Source organism: Solanum pennellii, chromosome 11 (assembly GCF_001406875.1).
Source record: "Solanum pennellii chromosome 11, SPENNV200".
Lineage (NCBI taxonomy): Eukaryota > Viridiplantae > Streptophyta > Magnoliopsida > Solanales > Solanaceae > Solanum > Solanum pennellii.
In genome coordinates this window covers 44,982,045-44,991,335 of record NC_028647.1, presented here as the reverse complement: position 1 = coordinate 44,991,335, position 9,291 = coordinate 44,982,045, and the positions used below count along the sequence as shown (strand labels likewise).

The following is a 9,291-nucleotide window of genomic DNA, read 5'->3' as shown; positions in this document are numbered from 1 at the left end:
TATATATATATATATATATATATTGGATAAAAAATTTTGCTCCGCCACTGCAAAGTATGGATAGACAAATGAGAAAAAATGATTTTAATTATAATGGAATGGGTTAATTTAAACTTAGCAATTATATAACTCAACCGATCCATATATATTTTCTAAAAGATTATTCTAACCATACTATTTCATTGTCATCCCTACTTCCCATTGATTTTATTAGATTTGATTGTGTAGTTAATAAGTGTAGGTTTCTTGGATAAGTTGATTGATGAAAATTGAATTTTGTCAATTTCTTTTGGTGCAACGTGTGTTGTTTTTGTACCATGATTTAGTCCTGTTTATCTATACTAGAATAAAGTAACAATTAATAAGTACTAACTCCTCTCAATTTGAGTGTTCTAGTTTGTTTTAGTACAAAGTTTAATAAATAAGTAGGGACTTTGAAATATATGGTTAAATAAAGATATGTGTAATTTTTCAAATTTTGTAGTCTTAAGCTTACAAGATAGAATACAAGAATTTTAAAGTAAATAAATATATAGAAAGATATATTGTTTTTGAGACATATCAAAAAAGAAAAGTGAAACACTTAAATTTAGATTGAGGAAGTATCTAAGTTCTAACATAGTTATTTGTGATAAGGCATAAGTACCCTCTAGACTATGACCGAAGTATCAGATACACATTTTAACTAAACTAAGATACTATTACTCCCCTGAATTCATTTTTTTTATAACTTTATACACTTTCTTGGCTTATACCAAGACAAAATTACCTTACTTCAATATATTCATGAAATGGTAATCCTATTTTACATTGTAAATAAATAAAATAAGTCGGGTAGAAACTTACTCTTTATTATTGAGTTACCCACTTGGGGGGGCCTTTTACACCCACCTTTACTCTTTTTTCTTTAATTATTGAATTGAGAAAGTAACAAGTCTTTGTCTTCTTGTTGAGTTAACTTTTAAACGTATATCAAGTCGTGCGATCATGTGTTTTGTTCTCTATATTGATAATTGGGTTAGTGAAAAAGTGATTGATAAAGTTTAATAGTCACTAATCAAAATATAGGATAAATTTAATTGTCTTTTTTCTCATAATTTATTTTCTTAGTTAAACAGATACACATACAACCTGACATGAATGTGTGGGTCCACCTCTATTTACAGTCCCATTTGATGAATAGATACTAGTTTGTACTATAGAAAGTAACAACTAGCAAAGAGCGAAATCAGTGGTCAAAATTCTTTAAAAAATCATATTATGTTTCCGTGTTTTGGTTTGCAGAGAATTGCAGGTTGGTGGTTCATTTATCTCTTCATCTATAAATATTCTCTTTGATAGGCTTGCATCTCAGGGTGAGCTGCTCAAGATGGTTCAGAAGCATAAGAATGATGTTCGGATCTCAAAGAAGCTGAGAATGACTTTGCTTGGTCTTTTAGCTGTGCTAAGTGATACAGAGAATAAGCAGACATTAAATCAATATGTTAGCTAGTGGATTGATATGTTTCGACAAGTTGTCGATGGTGTTGAAAATTAATGGAACAAGTGATGATTTTTTCCTTAACATAAAGGACAAGTTGGAAGACACTATTGAAACATTAAAGGATTTGCAAGAGAAAATTGGTGACCTTGGCTTAAAGGAGCAATTTGGTTTGACGAAGCAAGAAACTAGAACACCTTCGACTTCTTTTGTTGATGATTGTGATATCTTTGGTAGGCACAAGGAAATAGAGGATTTGATTAAGCGTTTATTGTCTGAAGATGCAAATGGAAAAAATCTGACTGTAGTTCCTATTGTTGGAATGGGCGGCATGGGTAAGATAACACTTGCTAAAGCTTTTTACAATGATGAGAAGGTGAAAGACCATTTCGATTTGAAAGCTTGATTTTTTTTCCTGAGGCATATGATGCTTTCAAAATGTAAAAAGGGTTACTTCAAGAAATTGGTTTAAATGTTGATGACAATCTTAATCAACTACAAGTCAAATTGAAGGAAATCATAAAAGGAAAGAAGGTTTTTGTTGTCCTTGATGATGTGCGGAATGATAACTATAATGAGTGGGATGACTTGAGAAATCCTTTTGTACAAGGAGATTTCGGAAGTAAGATCATTGTAACTACATATAAGGAGAATGTTTCCTTGATTATGGATGGAGGAGCAATCTTCATGGGAACTCTATCTACTGAAGTCTCTTGGGCTTTATTCAAACGACATTCACTAGAAAACAGTGATCATGAGGAATATACAAAATTTGAAGAGATTGGAAGAAAAATTGCTGACAAGTGCAAAGGATTGCCTTTAGCTCTAAAGGCACTTGCTGATATTTTCCGCTGCAAAATAAACGTGGATGATTAGAGAGACATTTTAAGAAGCAAATTTTTGGGAGATTCCAAATTGTTTGAATGGTATATTACCAGTGTTAATGTTGAGTTAGAATGATCTTCCTGTACATTTGAAGCAATTTTCTGTTTATTGTTCAATATATCCCAAAGATTATCGATTCTACAAAGACCAAGTTATTCACTTGTGGATTGCTAATGGTATTGTAAAAAAAATTCATTCAGGTAATCAATCCTTTCATGAGTTGATATCAAAATCACTATTCGAAATGGTTCCAACGTCTTCTGAAGGAGACGTAGAGAAATTCTTAATGCATGACCTTGTAAATGATTTGACCCAAATTGCATCTTCAAAACTTTGTATTAGGTTATAAGAGAATGAAGGATCTCATATGTTGGAACAAATTGCACATATTTCCTATTCCATGGGAACAGATGATGAATTTGAGAAATTGAAACTACTCTCCAAATCTGAACAACTGAGGACATTGCTTCCAGTCAATACTATTTATTCATTTCATATAAGCAAGAGGGTGCTGCATGACATTTACAAGACTAACATCCTTAAGGGCATTATCATTGTCAGTTACGCATTTGTGGAGTTGCTGGATACAAATTAAAGCTCCTGAGATTTTAGGACCTTTCCTCAACAAAGATTAAAAAGTTGCCAGATTCCATTTGTGTACTGTATATTTTGGAGACACTTCTCTTGTCACGTTGTTGTTATCTTAAGGAGCTACCTTTGCAGATAGGCAAGTTGATTAACTTGCATCATCTTAACATAAGCTACAGTTCTTGCTTGAAGATTCCTCTACCTCTGAGCAAGTTGAAAAGTCTCCATGTCCTAGTGGGAGCCAAGTTTCTTCTAGGTTGTCCTTGTGGATTTGAGCATGGAAAATTTTTGTGAACTGCATAACTTGTATGGATCTCTATCAATTCTAGAGTTGCAAAATGTGGTTGATAGAAGGGAAGTTGTGAACGCAAAGATGAGGGAGAAGAATCATGTTGAGAAGTTATCTTTGGAGTGGAGTAGAAGCAGTATTGCTGAAAAATCACAAACAGAAAGAGACATAGTTGATGAGGTACGCCCACACACAAACATAAAAGCAGTTGAAATCACCAGATATAGGGGGACAAAATTTCCAAATGGTTAGATGATCCTTTGTGGTGGAATTGTATCTTAGCCACTACAAGGACTGAATTCCTTGCCCCCACTAGGACAACTCCCTTGTCTGAAATTTCTTTCCATTAGAGGTATGCATGGAATAACAGAGGTGACAGAAGAATTCTACTGCGGTTCCACCTCCAAAAGGCCTTTTAACTCTCTTGAGAAGCTTGAATTTGAAAATATGCCAGAGTGGAAGCAATGGCACGTACTAGGAAATGGAGATTTCCCTGCAAGTGAGAAGGTTTCAATTCAAAATTGCCCGAAGTTGATGGGGAAGTTGCCTGAAAATCTTACTTCTCTAGCAGAATTGATAATTTCAAGATGTCGTGCACTTGATTTGGATATGTCCCAGCTTGAGGGAATGAAACAGATTGTTGAATTAGATATTAGTAATTGTATCTCTCTTACCTCCTTATATTTTAGCATTCTGCCGAGTACCTTGAAGACAATACGGATATCTCATTGCCAAAAATTGATATTGGAGGAGCCAGTTGGTGAGATGAGTTATTGTAATATGTTTCTGGAGGAATTGAGTCTGCAAGAATGTGATGATATATCACCTGAGTTTGTCCCAGGAGCACACAAATTGAGAGTTTCCTGTTGCTCCAACCTTACTAGGTTTATGTTTCCTACTGCCACTGAAATAGTCAATTTGACGAGTTGTCGGAATCTTGAAAAACTTTTGGTACCATGTGGGGGGATCCAGATAACATATTTGAATATTTGGGATTGTTTAAAGCTGAAGTGGCTGCCAGAGCGTATGCAGGAACTCCTTCCATTTCTTAAGACAATACAACTGTGGAATTGTGGAGAAACAAAGTCCATTCCTGAAGGAGGATTGCCCTTCAATTTACAACAACTTGTGATCAGTCATTGAATGGAACTGGTGAATGGATGAAAAGAGTGGCTTTTATCGAGACTCATAGAGTTAAATATCCAAAATTATGACAGTGACCAAGAGATGGAACATTGACATTTGGAGTTACCTTTCTCTATTACAAGACTTAGCATACACAATTTCAAAACATTAAGAAGGAAAGATCGCAAAAAGTCTCACCTCTCTTCAATATGTACATACTGCTTGTTTACCTCAAATTCAGTCAATGTTGGAAGAAGGGTGGCTTCTCTATGTTACCATGATGTGCTCCATTCACTACATCTTTGACACCTCACTTCACTTCAACGTCTAGACATCTGGAAGTGCCCTAATATCCAATCACTTTCTGAATCAGCACTGCCTTACCCTAATCTCCAATCACTCTCTCTCTGAGCTGACCATCTATGCTTACCCTAAGCTCCAATTACTTTCGGAATCAGCACATCTCTCTTCCCTCTTCAAATTAACCATTTACTACTGCCCATCGCTCACATCACTTCTAGAATTTGACAAGGGGGAATACTGGCCAAATATTGCTCAAATTCCCAACATAGTGATCGATTATAAATACTTGTAATGATTAAAACAAATGGTACTCTGAATAATGTAAGTTATTCTTTAGCTTGAGAAGCTTTTTTTTTTGTTTACTTCACATTGTTTTTTTCCTAATTCTTTTTTTCTTATATCTTGTCGAGCAATGTGGAGCGTCTATTGCTCAAAGAATGTCTATTCACAGAAAATTGCTCATATTTCCACCATAAAATGTTGATTGGGAGAACCAATAATGATTAAAACAAGTGGTGCTTCGACAGATGTAAGTTATTATATTTCTTTAGAATCTTTTCATTATTGGTTAGTTCTTTTTCAGTTAAATCTTTTTGACTAGTGTGATCCTCTATTGCTTCTATGAAATCAATAAAATATATTTAGATTTGTAAAATAAATCTTATTATCTTAATATATGTCAATATCAAAGCAATTAATTTATTCTTGTGAAAATTCTCACTTGTTGTCTTAGTTGACTATTAAGACTCACTTTTCTTGTCTATTAACCTAACTTCTCTCTCAAATCTTCTAGACTGAAATATTTTTTATCATCATGAAAGTTCTGTTCATAGAAGTCGATGGAGAATACATTCAATGATTAAAACAAATGGTGCTCTCACGGATGTATTTTGGTAACATTATATGTAAGCTTGTTACCGCTCTAGCTCAATTTGTACAAGGAAAGTTCTGATGCAATTCTATATTGAATATATTGTTGCTTGAATGTGGTCTAAAAGCAAAGTGTAAGTGAATAAAAATAGTTTCACAGTTTTGTCGCTAACCATAAATGTTTAATTAGTTTATGCTTTGAACTATTTATACATAACTCTGTCTAATCATTGGAATGATGTATATCTTTAATTTGATACTACTGACATTTTGTATTATTTTCAGAATATAAAGTAATTCCTTGATATTCGTTTGGGTTGTGTGTTGCAAGTGGTTATATGTAAAATTCATGAATGTTGCAGCCAATGAGTTCACCAACAAGTAAATACTCAATTTTGATCCACATCTGAAAAAAGGATTGATAAACAAACTTCCCGGACTCGTAGCTCCGGTTCTTACAAAAAACAACTTTTAGCAAACATTCAAAAGTCCTAATTTTTCAATCAACTTTGTAAACTGATCAAATATGACTTGAGGCAATTACTAAGTGGGGTAAAACGGTAATTTTCAAAAAATGACCTTTAGGGTCGCTTATAATCTAATGGGGTCAAAGTTTACAAAAGTTTTTTGATTGACATGAAATTTACTCCTAAAATTGCAGCATCTTAATGGTGTGCTTGGTATGAAGTAAATTTTTTTTTCAATATTCTCATGTTTATTTGGGTAAATGTTTTCTAACTCAACTCATTTTCCACAAATTTAAGGAAAATGACTTTCCTTCAAAAATTAAGGAAAACATTTTCCTTCCATCCAAACACACCCTTAGTTATGCTGACATTTCCTAAAAGGTGTGACAAATTAAAATTGTTTTTGTGTACAATGGCTGTAAGTAGATAATAAATTCCTAATTCTGATTAGTGCATCAAAGCATATATATCATGGAACTCAGAATATTACTTTCTACCAGAAGCAAACTCATGAACTTCACCAGTAATTTGTAGTGGACTGCATCCCGGTTCTTTCGCTATATGTTTCTCTTCCATTGATATCCTTTCATCCGTAGCTTCTTCAAACAAGCCTGAGGTTGCATATATATTTTCCATCAATACATAGCCACTGCTTTCATTTGGATCCAACTCAAGCAAATTCTCGGTTGACCATCTGGCCAATTCCATGTTCATGTGGCTCCTACAAGCCGATAACAAAGAACCCCATATGACAACATCAGGTTCCATTTTCATACTTTTTATAACCTCTTTTGCTTCTTCAACTAAGTCCTGTTCGACCAAGAATATTGACAATACAACCATAGTACTTGATTGATGGTTCAATACCATATTCCATTTTCATTAATTGAAAAGTAGTATTTCGCTTTATTTACCAATCCTGAGTGATTGCACGCGGATAGTACATTGATGAAAGTCACAGAATCCAGTTTCAGAATTGAGCATTGTAGACTCGCGAATATATTAATTGCATCATCCTCTAATCCATTAGTATCTAAGCCCAAAATCATAGAGTTCCAAGAAGACAACCCTTCATTTGAGACACTTACAAAAACATGCGACGCTATGTCAAAGTTTCCACAATTGCAATACATGTCTATAATTGCAGTAACAATAATAACATTCAACTCCACATTGTTCTTCTTAACATACTTGTAAATCCAATTCCCTTTATCAGGTGCTCCTAAGTGTCCACAAGCATTCAACAAGCTCACCAAAGTGAATTCACTAGGCTTAGTATTTTCCTCTTTCATTGTGCTAAATAGTTCCAATGCTTCATTCCACTTCCCATTTCTAACAAACAACTTATTATACTATTCCAAGAAACATCATTTCAAAATGGTATTTTAGTAAACACCCTCCAACAATCATCTATTTCTCCCAATTTATCTAGTCCCATGATCATAGAATTCCAAGAAACAACATCCTCAATCTCGTCGTCATCAAATTATTTCCTTGCTTCAACCAAAATACCACAAATTACATACATATACAACAGAGTATTTCATATGAATGTGTCAAATTATAGGCCTAGTTTGATGATTCTACCATGAAGTTTGAGCTCCATTTATCACAAGACTACCTCGAGCATATGCCTTAAAGACCGAATGTTAAGTAAGCTTGTGTGGTTGTACTTTTGAATTGTTCAACATTTCAATGAAAATATGAATTACATATTTTAGAGTCGAACTCTCTAAGAAACCTCTAATGATAGTATTCGAAATGAAAAGAGTTGGATTTTCTGTGTGAGTGAATACCAAGTTTGCATAATTGATGTCACCATTAGGGGGAGACTTGGCTGAAAATGCAAGGACACGGCTAGATGCTATTTTGTCCTTGATTAGACAACTTTTTATGAAATGAGCATGAATCTATTTGAGGTCTGTCATAGTGGTACATTTGGTTTCTACAATATGATGAACTTTGAAATGGAAGTTGATGAGCAAACACTTGATGACATTTATGTTTTTAATATCTAAGGAAGTGGAAAATTTATCAAGAAAGTGTAGAAAGAGAGAAATTTGTTATGCATGAGAAGAGATAAGGTATATATGGCCTATTTGTTCTCAACTCAATCACTTCATTAGTATCTCATGCCCCATACCAGCAATATATATGTATGTATATATATATATATATATATATATATATAGGCTCGCCTATGTGGCGCAACCACAAGCAAGAATTTCCTTTTAAATTTATTTATTTCCAAAACTAGCCTTCCTCTTTCATGAAAAGATGTGACTTTTATAAAAAGTTGCGACTTGAATGAATAGTTGTGATTCTTATCAAAAGTTGTGACTTTTATGAAAAGTTATGAATTTAATGAAAAGTTGCAACTTCTTTCAAAAGTTGTGACTTTTATGAAAAGTTGCGACTTTAATGAAAAGTTGCGACTTTCATGAAGAGTTGTGAGTTTATGAAAAGTTGCGACTTTTATCAAAGGTTATGAACTTTTCAAAGGGTTACAACTTCTCCAAATAGTTTTAACCTTTCTGGAACGGCACAATAAGGATTTATTCACACTACCCTTTGTTATCCATAAATAGAGGGGTTTCCTCTTCTTTTAAAACCAACAAAAATTTTGATCTACTTCTTTTACTTCCAAAAAATTAATTTTTTGTGTGCTTTACTCATGTTGAATAACTTACTGCTCTCGTATTGGAGGGAACTGAATTACTTAAGGGGGATATTGTGCATTCACTGGACTCGATTCTTTCCTTTCTATTTTATTTTATTTTAACGTATCCTGGTTATTTTTTTACAATCATTAATTTATGCATATGATATTAATTGTTGTTTTTGAGTACATGCTTTAAACTCCGTTGTTTTTGTTTCTGCCAAGTTTTTGTCTCCGCTTATATTGAACATATACACATATAAAATGTATATTCATTGTACATAAAACAATTATTGTACTCAGTTCCAAGAATTCATGTTTTGATGTTCTATATGAAATTCTATAACTTAAAAGTATTATATAAAAGCTTACATATCTATTTTTACAAAGATATGAAATTTCTCACTTATCAGTTGAAGAAATTTGTTATGCAATTTCAAAAGTTATAAATTCCTTCATTCTCATGTATATATATTTTTTACTATGTTAGCAAATTTTTAAATTTTCTCCTAAGACATATATAACAGTTGTATAATCTATGCAACTTAAATTTTTCCATTTATTAGGAAACACCTTTGTATATATTCTTATTTTCCTTTAAATGTTGATTAAAGAACCAATGATT

At 33.0% G+C, this 9,291-nt stretch overlaps 3 pseudogenes; 2 read left to right on the top strand and 1 right to left on the bottom strand.

Moving 5' to 3' along the window:
- Window positions 1-4,385, top strand: part of LOC114074745 — a 10,208-nt pseudogene extending 5,823 nt beyond the window's left edge.
- On the top strand, window positions 1,240-2,517 carry LOC114074857 (annotated as a pseudogene).
- Window positions 4,386-6,454: 2,069 nt separating the features above from the next.
- LOC107004389 lies at window positions 6,455-8,006 on the bottom strand (annotated as a pseudogene).
- Window positions 8,007-9,291: the final 1,285 nt, after the last annotated feature.